Genomic DNA, 23,342 nt, shown 5'->3' with positions numbered 1-23,342 from the left:
TTTGGACTGCAAAGAGACAAAAAAGATGAATCTTCCATTTAGAACCAGAGAACCTGAAATTTGATTAGCACAATTAAAAAATCCAAAGAAAGGGGAAACAACATTTTGCCTGGCCTAACGTACACAGTACACTGTGGTACATGGTAAATAATTAATTTATAGCATTTATTTTTATTAGTGAACAGTATGCAAAGCAGCATTTGAGCAATGATTTGTCTTACTCTGACTGATTCACTGAGCCCAGGCTCTAAGGATATCTTTTGATTAATTTCCTAACGTTCACATCTTCTCAAAGCTGACTTATTCTGGGTGAGAAGACAGCTAATGAGCAGTGATGTGAGTGGTAGTGGGTAGAGATCAACAATAAAACAAGGACATCAAATTAAGGTTACCACAGTGGATGTTTGTAGGGAAGTTATCACCTGCCCTCTTGTTAGCTATTTCCATCAAAGAACTAATATGCGCGTGTGTCTCCTTAGCATTAACTGAATCAGTGTACAGGTCATTACAGCTCCGCCCCTGTGGGTGCTTGTTCCCACCATAGTACTACAGCAACTTTACATGCTTTTTAGAAAATCTCTTCTCTGCTGTAATCTTTTTTTTTTTTAATATCTAAACAATAGTGCTTTATTGGTAAAAGGTTAGTTTCTTTTTTTTTTTTTTAATTTTTATTATTATTATTATTTTTTTCCCAGTGGGTTTTGTCATACATTGATATGAATCAGCCATGGATTTACATGTATTCCCAATCCCGATCCCCCCTCCCACCTCCCTCTCCACCCGATTCCTCTGGGTCTTCCCAGTGCACCAGGCCCGAGCACTTGTCTCGTGCATCCCACCTGGGCTGGTGATCTGTTTCACCATAGATAGTACACATGCTGTTCTTTTCAAATATCCCACCCTCACATTCTCCCACAAAGTTCAAAAGTCTGTTCTGTGTTTCTGTGTCTCTTTTTCTGTTCTGCATATAGGGTTATCGTTATCACCTTTCTAAATTCCATATACATGTGTCAGTATGCTGTAATGTTCTTTATCTTTCTGGCCTACTTCACTCTGTATAATGGGCTCCAGCTTCATCCATCTCATTAGGACTGGTTCAAATGAATTCTTTTTAATGGCTGAGTAATATTCCATGGTGTATATGTACCACAGCTTCCTTATCCATTCATCTGCTGATGGGCATCTAGGTTGCTTCCATGTCCTGGCTATTATAAACAGTGCTGCGATGAACATTGGGGTGCACGTGTCTCTTTCAGATCTGGTTTCCTCAGTGTGTATGCCCAGAAGTGGGATTGCTGGGTCATATGGCAGTTCTATTTCCAGTTTTTTAAGAAATCTCCACACTGTTTTCCATAGCGGCTGTACTAGTTTGCATTCCCACCAACAGTGTAAGAGGGTTCCCTTTTCTCCACACCCTCTCCAGCATTTATTGCTTGTAGACTTTTGGATAGCAGCCATCCTGACTGGCGTGTAATGGTACCTCATTGTGGTTTTGATTTGCATTTCTCTAATAATGAGTGATGTTGAGCATCTTTTCATGTGTTTGTTAGCCATCTGTATGTCTTCTTTGGAGAAATGTCTGTTTAGTTCTTTGGCCCATTTTTTGATTGGGTCATTTATTTTTCTGGAATTGAGCTGCAGGAGTTGCTTGTATATTTTTGAGATTAATCCTTTGTCTGTTTCTTCATTTGCTATTATTTTCTCCCAATCTGAGGGCTGTCTTTTCACCTTACTTATAGTTTCCTTTGTAGTGCAAAAGCTTTTAAGTTTCATTAGGTCCCATTTGTTTAGTTTTGCTTTTATTTCCAATATTCTGGGAGGTGGGTCATAGAGGATCTTGCTTTGATTTATGTCGGAGAGTGTTTTGCCTATGTTCTCCTCTAGGAGTTTTATAGTTTCTGGTCTTACATTTAGATCTTTAATCCATTTTGAGTTTATTTTTGTGTATGGTGTTAGAAAGTGTTCTAGTTTCATTCTTTTACAAGTGGTTGACCAGTTTTCCCAGCACCACTTGTTAAAGAGGTTGTCTTTTTTCCATTGTATATCCTTGCCTCCTTTGTCAAAAATAAGGTGTCCATAGGTTCGTGGATTTATCTCTGGGCTTTCTATTCTGTTCCATTGATCTATATTTCTGTCTTTGTGCCAGTACCATACTGTCTTGATGACTGTGGCTTTGTAGTAGAGTCTGAAGTCAGGCAGGTTGATTCCTCCAGTTCCATTCTTCTTTCTCAAGATTACTTTGGCTATTCGAGGTTTTTTGTATTTCCATACAAATTGTGAAATTCTTTGGTCTAGTTCTGTGAAAAATACTGTTGGTAGCTTGATAGGGATTGCATTGAATCTATAGACTGCTTTGGGTAGTATAGCCATTTTGACAATATTAATTCTTCCAATCCATGAACACGGTATGTTTCTCCATCTGTTTGTGTCCTCTTTGATTTCTTTCATCAGTGTTTTATAGTTTTCTATGTATAGGTCCTTTGTTTCTTTAGGTAGATATACTCCTAAGTATTTTATTCTTTTTGTTGCAATACGGCAAATGCTAACAAGTATGAAAGAGGAAATTAATAGTAACACAATAATAGTGGGAGACTTTAATACCCCACTCACAACTATGGATAGATCAACTAAACAGAAAATTAACAAGGAAACACAAACCTTAAATGACACAATGGACCAGCTAGACCTAATTGATATCTATAGGACATTTCACCCCAAAACAATCAACTTCACCTTTTTCTCAAGTGCACACGGAACATTCTCCAGAATAGATCACATCCTGGGCCATAAATCTGGTCTTGGAAAATTCAAAAAAATTGAAATCATTCCAGTCATCTTTTCTGACCACAGTGCAGTAAGATTAGATCTCAATTACAGGGAAAAAATTGTTAAAACTTCAAACATATGGAGGCTAAATAACACGCTTCTGAATAACCAACAAATCATAGAAGAAATCAAAAAAGAAATCAAAATATGTATAGAAATGAATGAAAATGAAAACACAACAACCCAAAACCTATGGGACACTGTAAAAGCAGTGCTAAGGGGAAGGTTCATAGCATTACAGGCTTACATCAAGAAACAGGAAAAAAACCAATTAAATAACCTAACTCTACACCTAAAGCAATTAGAGAAGGAAGAAATGAAGAACCCCAGAGTTAGCAGAAGGAAAGAAATCTTAAAAATCAGGGCAGAAATAAATGCAAAAGAAACTAAAGAGACCATAGCAAAAATCAACAAAGCTAAAAGCTGGTTTTTTGAAAAAATAAACAAAATTGACAAACCATTAGCAAGACTCATTAAGAAACAAAGAGAGAAAAACCAAATTGACAAAATTAGAAATGAAAATGGAGAGATCACAACAGACAACACTGAAATACAAAGGATCATAAGAGACTACTACCAGCAGCTCTATGCCAATAAAATGGACAACTTGGATGAAATGGACAAATTCTTAGAAAAGTATAACTTTCCAAAACTGAACCAGGAAGAAATAGAAGATCTTAACAGACCCATCACAAGCAAAGAAATCGAAACTGTCATCAAAAATCTTCCAGCAAACAAAAGCCCAGGACCAGATGGCTTCACAGCTGAATTCTACCAAAAATTTAGAGAAGAGCTAACACCTATCTTACTCAAACTCTTCCAGAAAATTGCAGAAGAAGGTAAGCTTCCAAACTCATTCTATGAGGCCACCATCACCCTAATTCCAAAACCAGACAAAGATGCCACAAAAAAAGAAAACTACAGGCCAATATCACTGATGAACATAGATGCAAAAATCCTTAACAAAATTCTAGCAAACAGAATCCAACAACATATTAAAAAAATCATACACCATGACCAAGTGGGCTTTATCCCAGGAATGCAAGGATTCTTTAATATCCGCAAATCAATCAATGTAATACACCACATTAACAAATTGAAAGATAAAAACCATATGATTATCTCAATAGATGCAGAGAAAGCCTTTGACAAAATTCAACACTCATTTATGATTAAAACTCTCCAAAAAGCAGGAATAGAAGGAACATACCTCAACATAATAAAAGCTATATATGACAAACCCACAGCAAGCATCACCCTCAATGGTGAAAAATTGAAGGCATTTCCCCTGAAATCAGGAACAAGACAAGGGTGCCCACTCTCACCACTACTATTCAACATAGTGTTGGAAGTGCTGGCCACAGCAATCAGAGCAGAAAAAGAAGTAAAAGGAATCCAGATAGGAAAAGAAGAAGTAAAACTCTCACTGTTTGCAGATGACATGATCCTCTACATAGAAAACCCTAAAGACTCTACCAGAAAATTACTAGAGCTAATCAATGAATATAGTAAAGTTGCAGGATATAAAATTAACACACAGAAATCCCTTGCATTCCTATATACTAACAATGAAAAAACAGACAGAGAAATTAAGGAAACAATACCATTCACCATTGCAACAAAAGGTTAGTTTCAATGGACACAAAATTGCTGTGTAAAATAAGTTTTCAAAATACATTTTTATAGGTAAAGTTTTTATCTCTTAGTAAAAAAGCGATTATCTATGAGCAAAGGTATTTAGATTGGGTCAGCAAAACAAAAGGGGGTTTGAAAGTGTAGGCCCACCCACACCCATGCATCCATTAGGTGGCAGCTGGCCCTCAGTAGACTGCATTGGGCTTACTATGTCTACCGCTTTCCAGTACTGCCACCCCGCCCCCTTTTTAAAAAACAGCTTTTACTAGCATAGTTGATAAATGCCAAAATAACCCAAATAACTGGCCCTGCATGGAGGTACCCTAAGGTCATGGAACACTTCTTGGAGAAAACTGTACAATGCACCTAAACCTATAGCTCTTGAGCACTCAAAATCAGTCAACAGTGCAAGGGCGGTCGGGAGAACACCAGATGGTCTTCTGCAGTGCGCCTGGCCAGCTGTCACCATCTCCCTTCCTTCCTGGGTGTCCTCAGCCCTGGAGCTCAGCGCTTCTCCACGTCACCATCTCCCTTCCTTCCTGGGTGTCCGCAGCCCTGGAGCTCAGCGCTTCTCCACGTCACCATCTCCCTTCCTTCCTGGGTGTCCGCAGCCCTGGAGCTCAGCGCTTCTCCACGTCACCATCTCCCTTCCTTCCTGGGTGTCCTCAGCCCTGGAGCTCAGCGCTTCTCCACGTCACCATCTCCCTTACTTCCTGGGTGTCCTCAGCCCTGGAGTTCAGCGCTTCTCCACATCACCATCTCCCTTCCTTCTCCCTCACCCCTAACAGCCTGTTTGTAAAAAAGCTATTGAAGTATAAACATGTATCTAATTAGATTTCTTTTCGTTTGGTAAACAGATAATGTGCAGAAAAATTAACAGTATGGAGTTATAGCAGCAAAACCGGTTTTGGATGTTGTGCTCAAACAAAAGTAAGGCAGGGAAGCAGGTGCCATGGTTTGGTGAGAAATGGACTCATACCCAGACAGCTCATCCTTCTGTGTTCATGTCTCTACTGCTCAGGAACATTCTCAGACATCTGAATGTTCTGGAAGTAAATCATGATTAGTCGGTTAGGCCAGTCAAACCAAATCCAGCTACTAACTATACGTGCTGACTGGTCCCTTGGAACCAATTCTAGTGTTAGTGGTTACTTAAAGTGGAAGAAGAAGGAAAATGGACAGTTTACCTCACAAAATATAAAGTATAACATCACAATGAAATGTAAATGTTAAGGTACTTCATACAAAATAACACATCAAAAGTTAAAAAAAAATTAAATTCTCAGGCACAGGCACTGTGAAATGTGGACAGCGCACCCCTCCAACAGTCTTGCAAACATGCAGCTGTGTTACTCATGGGAATGTTTATCTTGCAAAGTGCTTCCTCACACATGGTGCCCATGGACCTTGTCATCACCATCGCTGCCCTGCAGCTGCAGCTGCGCTTGATCACATGCAGTGATCATCTCTTGCATGTGGTGGAGCTCAGCTTCCTTTTCCAGCAAAATCTGGTCTTTATTCATGTCCTCATTTTCCACTTTTCTGCCACCTCTCTTGAGCCTCTCTGATCAGAAATTCTCATAGTGAAGGTCCTGGGTCACCTCTTGAAGATCCTGCATGTGAGTGAGGAGCATCATCCTCAGCTTTAATAAGTCCTTGTACTCCGGGTTCTCCACCTCCAGGACGCCCCAAGGGTAGAGGTGGCCTCTGACCTCCTTGCCTTTGGCTTCAACCAGCTGACTGGATCCAACCACAGAGAAAGGGATGCTGGCCTTGAGAAGTCTAGTCTGCTCTTTAAAATCTTCATTTTTACCGGACTCTGCATCAGGAAAGTGGTAGATTCTGATGTCATGTTCCTCGATTTCATCCAGAATCCTTTTCTTCAGGTGCTCCCGCTCCTTCAGTGTGAGCGTGTAGCCTTTTTCAATGACAGGCGCAGTATTCACCTTGCTGTGTATCACCTTCACAAACGCAACATCCAATGGCGGAAGTCTGTGTCTGAAGGGGGAAATGAAGTAAAAGCAGCAGTGAACCCTGTTACCGACGATGCACCTCTGTTCAGACCATTCTCATCCTGCAGGCGCTGTTCAAACTGCCATCGATGTGGGAGATGACTGTTTTAAAGCAGTCCCTGCCGTTGACAGCGTCCCTGAGGCCTGGTTTGTCCACCACGGTCAGACGCAGCGTGACCCCTCACTCTTCAGTTTCAACAGTCAAAGCCTCAATTTGGACAGTTCTTGAAATTTTCTCTGTGGCTCCAGGTAAGACTCTTTCTGGGTAGAGGTCAGTCAGCAAAATGAGGCTTATGAACATTGATTTCTCAAGACCCAATTCTCCGACCACCACTAGTGTGAATTCAAAACCTTTTTTCACTGATCCTCCTCAGTTTCAATAGTCAAAGCCTCAATTTGGACAGTTCTTGAAATTTTCTATGTGGCTCCAGGTAAGATTCTTTCTGGGTAGAGGTCAGTCAGCAAAATGAGGCTTATGAGCATCGATTTCTCAAGACCCAATTCACCGACCACCACTAGTGTGAATTCAAAACCTTTTTTCACTGATTTTCGATGAACTTGATTTGGGAAGATTTGCAAATCCAACATATCCAGGAGTTTCTGGATTTATAAACAGAGTTGGTTGTTCCTTTTGACATCTTTAGCGAAGTTTCATCAATCGCGGACTCACCAGTGAATTAAGACCGACTGACCGCTTGCAGCACACCCACCCAGCGCCCACCCTTGGCTGTAACCTTTACTAACCACCGCTCCTGAGTTACTGATCAACCCGTCCTCAGTGGCAAAGATGTCTATGATGCTCTTCACAAAGACTAAGGACTTTCATTGATTTCTATCTGCCTCATGGTAGAGACTCCTAGGGGGCTTCCCAAGTGGCGCCAGTGGGAAAGAATCCGCCTGCAGGAGACAGAAGAGAGGAGGGTCATCCCTGGGTTGGGAAGATCCCCCAGAGATGGAAATGGCAACCCGCTCCACTGTTTTTGCCGGAAAATCCTATGGACAGAGGAACCTGGTGAGCTACAGTGCATGGGGCCACAGTGAGTCAGACAGACTGAGTGACCAAGCAGTAGGAGCAGAGACTACTAGTGCCTTGATCGTTTCCTTGAAGGTGTGTGTTTCACTGTAAAACCTGTGTTCTTCCAGCTGGAAGGGTATCCTACTGACAGAGACGATCCCTTGCATACATTTTGACATCAGTTCCAACCTTGTGAAATAAAAGACCAGAATGAGTCTGGAGGAAGCACACGCCGTTTACAAGAGCTCAGCTACAGAGAGTGTGTACAGATAGAGCCCTAACGCACATTGGCTGAGACCACACCCACAGTCTGCCCAGACAGGCAGAACCACATCCTAGTGGACTGTTCTCCTTCCCCCTCTCTCATCTATCCATCAGTCTAACTAGCTATATACTTTTAAAGATAATTGCTGAGAAAATAGTGCTATAAAGAGTCAGAGTTGTTCGGAGAAATGTTTAAAAAGACATACGTTCAAAATATTCCCTGGTCGTTTTTCACTTGTGACCAACTCATACTAGGCATTTTCACAGCTTAGGGAAAGAAAATACACATAAACAATCGCTGGGGTCTCAAAGTTTTTGTTGCAAAAAGTTAATGTAGCCTCCAGCTAACTTTTTTCCTCCCCTATAAAGAAGTATTTTTTTAAGTTCTCACCCCTGTTCATTAATTTGGTTCCCAATCATTCACACCCCTCTGTTTCATATGATGGATGCTACCAAGAAAATAAAAGGAAAATGCATTATTAAATTTCAGAGAAGTATCTACATGCGTGTGATAAGGAACATCCAAATACCACCACGCTCACATAACTAATGCTTACTTCCCCTCATTCAAAAAGAGCTGCTTCTTGCCTCCTTTAATGTCTTTCATAAATTTGTTCTCCAGGGAAGGCTGGCTGCTGTTAATTATGCATATCAACTCCCGCTGTGCCAGAGGAAACTTAATTATTCTAATTTTCAAGGTCATAGAAATATCCAAAGGTGCCAGTTTGACAATCCAAAGAATACCCGAGCTCTAGGGAATCAGAAGCAGGACTTGCCGTGGAAGGCTGGTTACACCCTTATCCACAGAACGGTGCAGGAGGTTCGCTAGCTTCCCAACCTGAGTTAAATTGTTCAGGACGAGCTCCCCCGGAGTGACCGGCCAATGACCCTGGCCATAAATAGGAAACATTTCTTTGCAACATGCAGGGAGGGCAGTTTTCTTTCTAGGGTCCTTCAAAGCTGTAACTTCTTTCAGACAGGCAAGAGTTTACCTTTGCAAAACCACTTCAACCCTCTTGCTTAACCACTGAGGTTTCAGCCATGAAGACAAAAATGAGAGGAAGAAAGGAAATGCTCTGCAGAATTTCAAATAAAAGCTGTTCTACAGTTTCTGGGAAAAAGTAACTCCAGAGTAAATTTCCAGAAACTGACCAGCAGGAATCAGGATCCTGTTTTAAATTGTCCTGATTTCTTGAGGAATCCTTAACCAGAAGCCCAAGATTACAGGATCTTCAATATTGTAATTAAAAGATGAGTTTCTAAACAATGCACATCTATCGGATAATAATATTTCAAGGGAACATAACATAAAAAATGAACACACTCTCAATTTAGCAAAGGATATTTTAAGCTCCTTAAAATTACTAAGAGGTAGGCACTAGTGATAAAGAACCTGCCTGCCAATGCAAGAGACATAAGAGACCTGGGTTCAATTTCTGGGTCAGGCGATCCCCTGGAGGAGGGCATGACAATGCATTCCAGTACTCTTGCCTGGAGAACCCATGGGCAGTGGAGCCTGGCGGGCTATAGTCCATGGGGTCGCAAAGTGTTGGACACGTCTGAAGCAACTTAGCTCACATGCATGTAAGCAGAACTCTGGGATTTCACGGCTTCTGGAATATAACTTCTTATTCACTGGAAGTAGATTCTAAATTCCCATGTCCAGCTCTGCTTATAAGATTTACCTTTTTCCTCCTATTTTCCAAGTCTTGCTGCTGCTAATTGCTTCCAGCCCTGTGTGGTTCATAAACCCTTTCAGTACCCAGAGGCTGTGATACTTTGTTTTCTCCAGGGCCTTTATCTAGCTCATTCATAAAGATCTTCCAGGAAGCCTGGTAGTGGAAATTGCACCCATAAATCCCTCCACCACCACCCACCGCTCCCCACAAAGCCCCAGGGAAGCTGAGCTCTGACCATGAACACAATTTGAGAGCAAGTCCTCACCCCTGCAGGATATTGTGTAAGCTGTCCTTAAAGAAGATGCCATTCAGCTGTCTAATGCCAAAAGTTTAAAAAATGTAATTCAACATGTTAATAGTAATCACCATGATAATCACATGTGAAAGAATGGAATTTGAAACAACAACAACAAAACAACGTTTCAAAACATTTAATGGATCCTCAGCTGGCCTGTCAAAGCTGAGAACATCAGGTCAGGCAGGAGGTATACAGATGGTTGTCACAGTCCATTGGTGCTAGGGCAGCATTCCTCTCTGGCTAAGGAGTTGGTATTGCTGGGCAAGAGATGGCATGGGGAAGGCAAAAAAAAGTGAAAGAGTTAGTTGCTCAGTTGTGTCCGACTCTTTCAGACCCAAAGGACTGTAACACACCAGGCTCCTCTGTCTGTGGAATTTACCGGACAAGAAAACTGGAGTGTGTAGTCATTCTCTTCTTCAGGGCATCTTCCCAACCCAGGGATCGAACCTGGGTTTCCTGCATTGCAGGCAGATTCTTTACTGTCAGGCCACTAGGGAAGCCCATGGGGAAGAAAACTGTGGTCTAAAAGCAAATTTCTCAGACGTGGGCTTTGGTGTACCAGATCAGTCAGTTTGGAGAGGAAGAAGTCTAGTGGCCAGGAGAACTTCATGAGAAGAAAGTGACCCATATGATGGAAGACAAGCCCACTAGAGCTTGCAACAGAGAGTTAACAACAAAAGCAGAGGCAGCGAAATCAAAGGAGAAAAGACCGGCCTATTCTTCTTGGACAGTTTATGTAAAACTATGCTTTGGATTCTAAAGGATGAATGACCTTTTACAGCTCTTTTCTATGTCAAGATTCCAATTTTTCCATGTGGAGAAAATCTCTGACTCAGCCTAAGGTGGGAGAGTGAAAGGACTGTATTGAAATTTCAGCTTCACTGCTAACGAGTGGTTGAAGCCTTTTGCAAGTTACCGAGTTTCTCTGTGCCTCGGTTTTGGTTTTGTCATCTGAAATTGACCCCACACTGTTTTCACGGGGACGTATTTTCCCAAAACATGCTCCTATGGCCCCTCTCCAACACTTGACTCATTCCATTCATCTCCAGTTGGAGTGAATCGAGGTTAAAGCACACTGGGGAGCAAACGAGACGCACTCCATTCAGCTCTACACTTTTCCTCCTGAAACTGAGCTGTCCACAGAGAGGCCCACTGCAACTGCCCCTCCCAGGCCCTGATGCCGCTGGGGTCAGGGGACCAGGTGAAGAAGCTTCCACTGCGCTTGGGACCGGCATGTTCAAGTCCTGATTCTGGGATTCATTCTTGGAAAGCTCATTTGGCTCTGACAGTAACCTACATTGGCCAACTTAGCATCTCTACAATAAAGATAATATCCTGGCCTCCATCTTTGCTTTTTTATTTCCCAAACTGTTCAGAATTCAGGCTGAGAGGGGCAGTGATCTTTCCTGGTCTCTCTCAGGCATCCCCACCAATCTTCAGGCTAGAGAGCAGGATGCTGTGAGGAGTAAATGAGGAGGCATCTGAAACCACCTACCACAAAGCCCCATTCAGAGTCACATTTCACAAAAAGTTGGCTGAATTAGGATCTTGTATCGTCTTGCTGAACTGTTCACCTCCATGCCAACAGGCAAGCCAGCCACAAGGATCTCCAGACTCAACACTAGGCTGGCACCTGCCTAGCCACATGCTGCCCTTGGGAACTACCTGGGCAGCAAAATCTGATCTTTGTAGTGTATCTTACAGCAAGAGCACAAATAACTTGACAATAGAATTCAGAGATCAGTGGCTCTAAGTTGAGTTTGAAAGTGAAAGTGTTAGTCGCTCAGTCCTGTCCAACTCTTTGTGACCCCATTGACTGTAGCCCGCCAGGCTCCAGGTCCATGGATTCTCCAGGCAAGAATACTGGAGTGGGTAGCCATTCCCTTCTCCAGGGGATTTTCTGATCCAGGGATCAAACCCGGGCCTCCCACACTGCAGGCAAGTTCTTCACCGTCTAAGCCGCCAGGGGAGCCCACAAAGTGGGCTTGGTGAGAAGTCAAATCCCAGAGATGGAATGAAAAGTGCTGGGAAGGAGGAAGCGTGAAAGCGCAGCCCTATTTCTGCAGCACGCTCCCAGCAGGCAACACCGACAATAAATTAAGGGCGGGGAGGGAGTCCAGCCCCACCAAACACTCCAGCTGTGGTTGAAGGAATCTATCACAGAGAATGAGAAGAGAAATTGGAATCCCGAGCAAACACATCTGCTAAAAACTAATTCATGTTCTAATCTCAGAAATGTGTGGATGCGTAATTTCTGTTCTGCCTGCAATTATGTTCTGTACTGCCCAGATCTATCGGAGTGCAGACTTTACAACTTAATGATTAGTTAGAATGATGAACTATTCTTAATATAAAAAGTAACTGTCTCCATGACTTTAATTTAATAACAGAACAGACTCAGGACTTATCGTTCATAATGCTATACATTTTTCTGCTCCTAGAAAACAAGAAACCTTCAAGAGTCACCTCTTAAGTGGAAAGGCACATAAATCCAGGTGCAATCATGGAAAAAAGAGGGGAAGGAAAACTTGGCAAGAGCAAAACTGACCATTCAGCCCTCTATAGGTAGGTAGATTACAAAAGCTAACATTTACTGAATGTAAAAAGCTTGCTTTTTGCCATATATTTTCCAAGCACTTTCATAAATTAAATTCCTTAATTTTCACAACAAACTTTGAAGGTAGATGCTATTTTTACCCCCACTTTACAATTAAGGGAATCGGCCACAGTAAAGCAAAAAGACTTGCTCAAGGTCATATAACGAGTGTGCAGCTGAGACAAGGAGCCAAACCCAGGCCATCTGGCCCCAGAATGAGTTTGTTCAGCCACCCACAAGCCCTCCCTCTAGCTCTAGAATGAGCTTTTAAAACTCCAAGCAGATGTGAACCTCATTCTGAATCCTGCCTACCTGTCAGTGTGTTTGCAAGATTACATCCAGCCTCCACCCTCTATAAAGGTATGAGTGCTCTAGGCAGGCCTGTCTTCCCCTCCCACTGCTCAAGAGATCAGCCTTGGATGAAAGGAGCCACTCTAGTTCTTTTCTTTCCACTCCTCCTTCCAGAAATGCTTCCGCATCCCTGACTACAGGTCCTGGCTCACAGTGGATGGACATGCTTATATGAAGACACCTGTTGTGGCAACACACACAGGGAAACCTTGCCCAGATTCAGCAAAAGAAGTGTGTTGTCTATTTCCAAATAAGACCAGGGAAACTTCACTCTGTGCCTTGTCCTCCTAGGACTATATAACAGTGTTACCTTACTCTGTACAATTACTGTATGTCAGAGTGGCCTCAAAGGAATTTTTGTTATAATATTGTTCAGCTGTTACCGGGCATCCAGTGGGCCAGGCTGGGACATCTGGAAGAGCCCCACCTTAATTTTGTCATTTAATCTCCACCTGCAGGTAAATATTGTCCTCACTTTACAGAAAAGAAAACCAAGATTTGGGGGGCATTCAAAGCCTTCCCCAAAATGACTCAGAAAGTGAATAACAGAAAAAGAGTATTAATCCAAGTCAGCCTGATGCTGAAATATGTGCTCTAAACTACCAATATATATATATACATATATTACATTATATATATATGTATTAGATACAAATGTATCTTTTCTGTGCGTATGGAATTTCTAGCTAGAGAATATGTGAATAACAAGTATTAGGCTACATTCAATCAACATTTATTTGCTACAAATTTCTTCTGCAGTATGTCGACCTGTGTAAATTTAGAGATGGGTTTTAGAGAGGATAGTCAACCTCAAGAAGTTTATAATTTCAGTGATTTTGAAAAGATAGGAGGTGCTGAAAATGTGACGACATAAGATTGCAAATCCAGATGCATCACTCCAAGGATTATTTTCTGATATTTACTTTGATGACTACCTGGAACTATTCAAAACTACCCAAAATGTCTTTACATAAGTGAAAATTTGAGTATAAAAAAATATGCTCCACTTGCAATGATTAAAAAAAACAACAACAGCAGGTTGAAGACTAAAAGATAGTAGGCAAAACAAAAATAGTTTTCATATTAGGATGGGATTATGAATGTAGCTTATGGACATATGAATATCTTTATAATTTAATACATAAGAAGAATTATTATAAACACACATTATATTCAAGAAAATCATGGTGTGTTAGTTTTTCGTAAGTGAAAATAAGAGAACTGTGTAGAGGCACCCCTTACTCTAAAAATATTTATTGTGTAGTTTCTGGCCTTTGATTGGGAAGCATGTTTGAAATCTGACTGGTTGGGAAACTTAAACTCCAAAATCAGTTAAAATTAAATATAAAAGAGAATAAAAGAGACTGAGGAAAGGGCTCATGGAGGAGTTGATGGGTAAGCTTAGGGCCAATAGAGGGTGTAACTGTTAAGAGTGTATATAGGCTCCGGAGCTGAATTGCCTCTGCCACTTCCCAGCTGCAGGACTTAGGGTGATTGATCTAACTCCTCTCTCCTAGCCTCAATGACCTCACTTGTAAAATGGATATAACAGCACATCACACAGGTTGTTTTAAGATGACGAATATAAGTATTTACAATTCAAGATACAAGTCAGTTATTATTTTGACACTGACTTTCACTTGCCATAGACTTTTTCTTTTTCTCTTACAACCTGATCTTGTTTGGCTGGGGAGCAATAACTTTGTGTCAATGAAATGTTGCATGCATATATGACTATACATAACAGGTAAATTTCCCAAAGAGGTTGATTAGTGTATTCATAAGGAGGGGTGATTAGCAAACAAATGGATTAGAAGTTCAATTTACACTTCAATTGTGAAAGACATAATTTGTTAGCATCAGACCTTTTGCCCTAACAGCAGGTTTGAGAAAGAGAAAATACTGATTAACCTCAGGTCATTACCACAAAACACCAAACTGCAAAATTCCATTCAGATATGACCTAAATCAAATCCCTTACGATTATACAGTGGAAGTGACAAATAGATTCAACGGATTAGATCTGATAGAGTGCCTGATGAACTATGGATGAAGGTTCGTGACATTGTACAGGAGGCAGTGATCAAGACCATCTCCAAGAAAAAGAAATGCAAAAAGGCAAAATGGTTGTCTGATGAGGCCTTACAAATAGCTGAGAAAAAAGAGAAGTGAAAGGCAAAAGAGAAGAGGAATGATATACCCATTTGAATGTAGAGTTCTAAAGAATAGCAAGGAGAGATAAGAAAGTCTTCCTTAGTGATCAGTGCAAAGAAATAAGAGAAAAATAAGAGAATGGGAAAGACCAGAGATCTCTTCAAGAAAATTAAAAATACCAAGGGAACATTTCATGCAAACATGGGCACAATAAAGGACAGAAATGGTATGGACCTAACAGAAGCAGAAGATATTAAGAAGAGGTGGCAAGAATACACAGAAGAACTGTACCAAAAAGATCTTCGTGACCCAGATAACCACAATGGTGTGATCACTCACCTAGAGCCAGACATCCTGGAATGCGAAGTCAAGTGGGCCTTAGGAAGCATCACTCCCAATGTCCTTAACGCTTTTATCTTCGGACTGTCTAATAATGGAAAAGGTCATGGGGAAACAATCACAGAACAGAAACCTGAATAGGTTCCTTCGGTGGTGGAATTATGTGTACCTTTTCCTTGCTGAAGACAATACATGCATAATACACATACACATACACATGTGCTATGCTGTGCTGAGTCACTCAGTTGTGTCCGACTCTTTGTGACCCCACGGACCATAGCCCGCCAGGCTCCTCTGTCGATGGGGATTCTCCAGGCCAGAATACTGGAGTGGGTTGCCATTCCCTCCTCCAGGGGATCTTCCCAACCCAGGAATCAAACCTGGGTCTCCTGCATTGAAGGCAGATTCTTTACCAGCTGAGCTACCAGTGAAGCCCATACATATACACATACCTAGGAATAAATATTCAGCCATTCTTAATCTAAAATACCATCAGAATCACTCATAGACAGTCTCAAGCACAAACTCATGCCCCATCTCCTAGAACTCCCAGATTCATAAATCAAAATTTCTGTGAACCTCTATTTTTAAACAGATATTCAAATGATTGGAAGGATCAGCCACATTGGACTATTACTGGGTCCTGTGGGATGGCTTCCTTTACTCTGAGTAACAAGCTCCATAACCCAGACCCTGGATGTAAGATTTGTCATCCCTCCTGAAAGGAAACAGCTGGGAATGAATCTGGGGGCAGACAGTGTAAATGGTGATTCTCAACCTAAACCATATCAGAATCTCTGGGGAAGTCTTTGCAAAACACAACCACTCAGGTCCTGTCTCCTGCAATTCTGACTCTATTGGTCTGGGATGGTACCCTGAGCATCAATTAAGAAAAAAATTCTAATGTGATTCTAAAACACAGCCAGTTTTGAGAGCTACTGATTTGAAATAGTACACTAGTTACTAGGGCTGCTATAACAAAGTACCCTAGGCTGGGTGGCTTAAACAACACATTTTATTTTCTCACAACAGATTTTATTTCCAGAGGCAAAGAAGTCTAAGATTAAGGTGTCAGCACTGTTGGTTTCTTGGGAAGCCCCTCTCCTGGACTTGTAGATGACATTCTCCTTGCATCTTCACATTGTCTTCCCACAGTATATGTCTATGAATAAATTTCTCATTTTTCATAAAGTCATCAGTCAGATTGCATTAGGGACCATCCTAACGGTCTTGTTTTAATTTGATTAGTCCTTTAGAAACTCAATCTCCAAATATAGTCACATTCTGAAATACCAGAATTTAGGACTTCGATATATAAATACAATTCAGCTAATAACGAACAAAAATAACTTGAATTTTATTGTGTGTTATCAAAGTGACAGAACCTTTTCCTTGAAAGACAGAAGCCACTGAGCTACCTGGGAAGTCCTTCAATTCTTCAGTGACCATTAATTTCCCCACAAAGCAACTTTGAGAAAGGAAGGGTGTGTGCATTGACTCCTGCCAAAATCAGGGGTCCTAAGCATTCTTATATGATGTCTGTGAAACTGACTCATCCATTCTTAAAGATCACTGTGCTTCTGTGAAAGTAATATAAGCCATATACTGCATTATTTTCCCCAAGAATAGTCCTTTAACATCATTAAAATATTCTTCTTCTGCAGAACCTAGTGGATATTTCCTGCTTTGACTGACCTGAACTCTAACAATTAACTGTTTCATTCATTCTTTGAATGGCACAGTTTTTATTATATTTCTTTATCAAATGTTTCATTATAGCACTCACTCTGTGAAGAACCCTAGTTCAAGTCTTTTTACAAACAGATTAGCTCACATTGTAAACACCACACTGTACCTATAGAGCTAGGAATGTTGGAGAGAAAAAAATGTCAGCCTTTGAATCAGAAGTTTAAGCTCTAGCTCTGTTACTTAAGCTATGTAACACACAGAAAACAATGTCACACCAGAGTCAGTTTCTTCACTTGTGACATCAACTATCTCACTAACTCACTTTGTAAATTACGAAAGAATAAACTACTTGAGGGCTTCCCTGGTGGCTTAGATGGTAAAGAACCCGCCTGCAATACGGGAGACCTGAGTTTGATCCCTGGGTTGGGAAGATCCCCTGGAGGAGGGCATGGCAACCCACTCCAGTATTCTTGCCTGGAGAATCCCACGGACAGAGGAGCCTGGTGGGCTACGGTCCGTGGGGTCGCAGAGAGTCAGACATGACTGAACGACTAACACACTTTCAGATTACTAGAAGGACAGTATCATGATCTTTTTCTCTTCTTCCTCATCCTTCCCTTCTTCCTAATTTCTTATTCACCTTCTCACTATCCCGTTTTTCTTGTTAATATCATTATAAGCCTATCACCAATAGCGTGGCAGTCTGGAACCAGGAACTGACAGAGAACGCTGAGAAACAGTCATCTTCCCACGCAGAATGAATTGCTTTCTTGCAACAGCCCTTCAGGAAGTAGCTCAAAACATAATGTTTCAGAACAAAAATAAAGTACATGCTTTCTGCGAGGCTGGCCTTGGCGACTTGAAATATTAACTGGACAGTCCTCAAGTGTAAGAGACCACATGGCTATTCATCTTTGGTTTTCAACTTCTCTTCACAGGGCCAAGTCAAGGGCCTAAATCACATGCTGGCTACAGTTCAAAAGAATCCAGGAGAACCTGAACATTTCTATAAAAGCACATTTTTTAGAAAAGCATGCTGTGTTACGTTGTTAGAACAAAACACATATGGCAGGAGTTTTCTCAGGAGCTCCGTAAGCATCTGACAATACAGTGCGGCGTGCAGTTGGGGACTTTCAGCTACTGACATCCCATCCCTGCTCCCCAACGGCAGCGCCAAATTTGGAAAGCTTATTTTTAGAAACAATAAACTAGGAAGAGCCTCTCTACTCTCAAAAGACTGATCAGCTGAATTGATTTTTCTCTCCCTGATTTAGATTTCAGAATTATATTTCCAGCTTTGTGAAAATACAAACTCATGAAAAGTGTACCAGACATGAAACTATCCCTTGACAAAACTTTTAATATAGTTACATTTACAATTACCATAGCATCAAGACAGACAAAAGAGGGATCAACTTTTGGCCAGTCCATCAAGAGACAACCATTGATTTGTGTTTGCCTATCACTGTAGACTTTTCAAAGGGCTTACTTGTATCACACACTGTTACATTTGTGATCAGTAACATTTCTTGGAAACAGAAGGGAAGGCTTACCTTTGTTTCAGAGGATTCTAAAGATCATACACATCAGCCCAAATATCTCAGCTAATAGCCAGTATGGAAAAAACCTATTATAGTGTCCACAGACATAGTTTGGGATTCACGATTACCTGCCAAGCTTCATCAGAGAAGGAGGACACATCAGCTTTTTGATTCAGTAGTGTGAAAATATGGCCTCTCTGGGTACCAGAGTAGCAGGCAGATACAAACACATGAAAACACATTAAATGCAGGCAGTTGCACATAGTGAAAAGGAGCCTGACTGGGCTCCTGTCTTGATTCCCTTTGCCATCATCTTTGCAGAAAATTTCAGGGGTCTCTGCACCTGACTGCTGCTTTGTAAACTGCCCCGAGCCTACACTGGTCAAGGAATTTTTGCTTCTTCAATGTAGAGAAAGTATGGTCACAGCCATATTATATATGTGTGTATGTATGCATGCATATGCATGTGTGTATGTATGTATGTATGTGATTTCCCCAGTGATGGAGTGGTGAGGAATCCACCCGCAAATGTAGGAGATGCAAGAGACGTGGGTTTGATCCCTGGGTCAGAAAGATCTCCTGGAGTAGAAAATGGCAACCCACTCCAATATTCCTGCATGAACAGAGGAACCTGGTGAGCTATAGTCCATGGGGTCACAAAGAGTTGAATAGGACTGAGCACGCACCCACACACACATATGTATGTATGTATGTATGCATGTATGATGGCATTCACATAGGAATCTGAATGCCACATGTGCTCAAACATACTTCTGAAGTGCTACATCTCAAAAGAAGGCCAATCACTTATTTCAGGGCTTCATTACCTCACAGAATGTCTCATGAAAGAGACACACTGTTTTTTCCAAAACTTATTACGTCTAAAGTAAAGCCTAGTTCATGAATGTGCCTACAGAAGATGGGCAGCTGAAAGTCAAAGTAAGTCTCCGAGGATTCCTTCTCGAATTTACTCAAGTGGCTTCACATCCAGGAAACTGATGAAGTTCTGGATAAAACACATCCCTCCAGGGTTCCCAGCCTGCAGGGAGTAGAACTAGAATTATTCAGTTGTTACTATTCATATTTTAAACCCTAATGCAGCTCCACTTGCGTCCGCACATTAGTTAAGGAACAGAAAGAGACAACTGTTCTATAGTGGTTTAAACACAGACTCCCCTAATCGGCACAAGATGCCATTTCGAGATTTAAACCAGCAGGACAGACAGCCGGTCGTCCGGGTTCTGATAGGGAACGATGAAATCAATCAAGCAGCTAAAGACCGCTATTAAAGCTCGGCGGCGCCCACTGTGGAGTTTCCACTGGTCATGTTCATCCTTCCCCATCTGGGGGTCAGCTGTAATTCACAGTCAGTGCTAAAATGCTTAAAGAAGTATTTATCATCTTCTAGGCACAATTTATTGCTTTTGATTATTCATTTTTCATTACTATGGGAAAACAAGATTAATTGTTCCAGAAGCAATTGCTTACATTAATCTTTCAAACACATGCTCCACGTAAAGCTCTCTGTCAGGGAAACATGTATAATTCCTGCTGCCAAAATGGCCATAGATAAAAGTAAAACAACATGTAATAATATAATTCTAGAGTCCATCTGGAGACAGAGGAACAGGCGGAGAGAAGATACAGGGTGTGGGCTTCGGAGAATGGGCGGGGTTAGGGAACGCTGGAGAGTGCATTTATTAGAGCCAGCAAATGAATTCGATGAACATTTTAATTTCAATAGTCATTTAAATTAGCTCTTTATTTAACTGTGAAATTAGATTACTTCTCTGACTAACGTGCAGTACACTTATGAACTTAATAGACGACAAGGAGTGAGGCGGGAGCTGCACCATATCTTTGCATCCAAATAAATTGCCTCTTGGCGCTGGGAGAGACTGGAATCAACCACCTCACTTTACTCAACAGGAGCCTGAGATCTGGAAAAGTTGAGGGATGTTCCTGAGGTCACAGAGCTAGCGAATAGCAAAGCCAGAATTAGAAGCAACTTTTGGAGCAAGCCTATTCCATCAGACCGCTCAATTAACACATATTTGGATAATTTGGGGTTATCCAATCATGAAAGCACAATCATGACTATGTTTTTGGTAAAATACTACTTTCCTTTCAACTGTCCCTCCTTACTGAAATTTTCCTTCACACTGATTGATTTCTAAGACATTGCATGGCAATCTGCTGTGTGTGTATGTTAGTCACTCAGTCATATATGACTCTTTGTGACCCCATGGACTGTAACCCGCCAGGCTCCTCTGTCCAAGGAATTCTCCAGACAAGAATACTGGAGTGAGTTGTCATTCCCTTCCCCAGGGGACCTCCTCACCCCAGGGTTCAAACCTGGGTCTCCAGCACTGCACACAGATTCTTTCTTGTCTGACCACCATGGAAGCCCATTCTCCTTCATTCTAATCTCAGTTTCTTCCCCTGACACCTCTCCACCATGACCATTCATGTTATGGATATAGCTCAACGTTTTATCTCTTTCTCTGTTACATGCTAAAGGTTCTAATTACAAACACCTCTGAGCATCACTGTCCAAGAGCATTTTTTTCCAGCAACACAAATTTATCATCCTAGTTTCCATTCATTTACTGTCTTAAGAGTCCAAGTGGACTTGCTGTGCCGAGGGTCTCACAAGGCCAAAATCAAGCCATCAGCTGGACTGGACTCTCCTCCAGCGGTTCTGAGAAAGAATCGGTTTTCTAGCCCACACAGATTGTTGGCAAGATCCTGTTCCTATGGTCGTAGGACTGAGATCCCTGGTTTCCTGCTGGCTGCCCAGCTGGGGTTGCTCTCAGCAGGCAGAGACTATTCTCAGATTCTTTCCATGTAGTCCCTTCCATAGTCAAAGATACCAATGGCAGATTGAGTCCTTCCTGTGCTTTGAATCTGGTTTCTTTCTGCTAATAGCTAGAGAAAACATCCTAATTTTCAAGAGCTCACAATTATAATTACATTAGGCCGAGAAAACACCCTCATTTTCAAGAGTTCACATAATTACATTAGGCCCAAATATAGTTTAGTTTATTAACTAAAAAACAACTATATTGGTTGATGAATGTCCTTATTCTATCTGCAAAACCTCTTTTGCCATTGTCTTAGTCAGTGCAAGCTGCTATAATAGAATATCACAGACTAGATTAAATAATTTATTTCTCACAATTTGCAAGGCTTGGAGGACCAAGATCAAGGTACAGGCAGAACTGGTGTCTGACAAGACCCCTTTCCTGGTTTGCAGACAGCCCCCTTCTTGCTGTACACGGCAGAGACAGACATGAACTGAGCTCTTCTAAAAGGGCACTGATTCGATCCTGAGGACCTCACCCGCATGACTTCATCTAAATCTAATCATTTCCCAAAGGTCTCACCTTTAAATATCATCATATTGGGTATTAGGTTTCAACATGTGAATTTGGAAGGACAGAAATTTTCAGTTCATAGCAGCCATATAATTTAACATTATCATTTATGTGATATTATGTATCTAGTCCCAGGAGTTAGGTTGGAGAAACTAAGATTTCTGCCTAACAGCTGAGAGCTTTTTATTCCAGCCACAGACATGCGTTCCATCTGGGCAGGGCACTCTGAAAGGGCCCGCCTCCATGCCCCTGGGAGTGTCCTCAAGCAGCAGGGGTCCGAGAGCTGTGAACGGGGCTGCCTTGCCCTCGGCTGGGATAAGTCTGAGGTGTGTTCCACACTGTCTCCCAGAGCTCCCTGGCAGGGCTGAGCTCCTCTGGCCCTACCAGCTCAGCGTCTTCATGACCCACCCTTTACTGGCTCCTCTCCCCACTTGTCCCTATTTCCTGACTTCGTGCTAATGTTTCCTGGGATCACCCACTAATAAAGGACTTGCATTCCAATCCTCGCCTCTAATTCTACTGCCGGGGAAACCCATTATCCAAACATTACAATGTATATCCCCAACTCTGCACTTTCACTTGGGCTCTTCTTTCCATCCAGAAGACACCTCTGATGTATTACCTCCTCGTCTCAGTCACCCCTCCTTCAAGGCTCTGGGCCAGGCTCCACCCTCCCAATCCTCCTTAGCCCATCACCCGGGGAGACTGCCACCATCCTAAGAGCTGTGCGCCGCTCAGAAGCACAGGTCTCCCGTGAAGATGCTTACACGTGTACTGACTTCAGCTGCAATCCAAAGAGCAGACCATGAGCCCTGGGGTCAGACACCCGCTCGTGTTCCTTCTCCCTTCCACTACAGCATCTGTGCCTCTGTGCAGTAGCTTTGCTCCATGTCTGCTGAGACAAAGTGAGCTTCTGAGAAATGTCCCTAAATGAAACCATGTGGTTTTTCTTGAAGGACGATTCCTTATGGAGTTATTTTTCTATCTTATGGGGAAATCTGGCTTTTACATTGTATAATAAACATACCTAGTAAGAGAGAGTATATGAGAGAAAAGTGCTAAAATATTCTCAATTCTGCTTCAGAACAGAGCACTGGAGCCTATGTGTTACAGAAAATAAATTTAAGTAGTTTAGTGTTTTGCTACTTTGAGACCTTTTGTTAATCCTGACACAACAAAGGTTCCTGTAAGTGAAGGAATCTGGGCCTCAGAGAATCCAGTTATATGCAGCATGAAACTGATATGGAGGTCCCGGATGCTCTCACAGAGGAAGGCTCTCCCACAAGCAGCCAGGCGCCAAAGCGAGGACTGATGCCTCTGTGGACATTTCCTTAGATATGCAACCTCGACCAGCCCTGGGTCCCCGGGTTTCCTGAAGCTGCTCTGACAGCTTGGTCGTGGATCTGGGGTCTTGGCTGCCGTACAGTCTACAGTGCACACCAAATGCCTTCAGTCCCCAGCAGCTCCCAAGTCCAGTTCCCATAAACACGGTGTCCCAAAGGCATCTCAGAGAAAAGCACGTCTGACCCAGGGGGATCGGACCCTGTAATAAAATCACGAGCACAG

The 23,342-nt window shown here is 42.0% G+C and overlaps 1 protein-coding gene and 1 pseudogene across 2 annotated transcripts in view; both read right to left on the bottom strand.

Annotated features, from left to right (window-relative positions):
- Positions 1-23,342, bottom strand: part of FAT3 (FAT atypical cadherin 3) — a 622,988-nt gene that overhangs the window by 517,069 nt on the left and 82,577 nt on the right. The window lies entirely within an intron of this gene.
- On the bottom strand, positions 5,847-9,499 carry LOC133040765 (septin-2-like; annotated as a pseudogene).

The sequence above is a fragment of the Dama dama genome, chromosome 2, assembly GCF_033118175.1.
Source record: "Dama dama isolate Ldn47 chromosome 2, ASM3311817v1, whole genome shotgun sequence".
In the NCBI taxonomy this organism is placed as follows: domain Eukaryota; kingdom Metazoa; phylum Chordata; class Mammalia; order Artiodactyla; family Cervidae; genus Dama; species Dama dama.
Note: the sequence above shows the minus strand (reverse complement) of the source record. Positions and strands in the feature narration are given on the sequence as shown.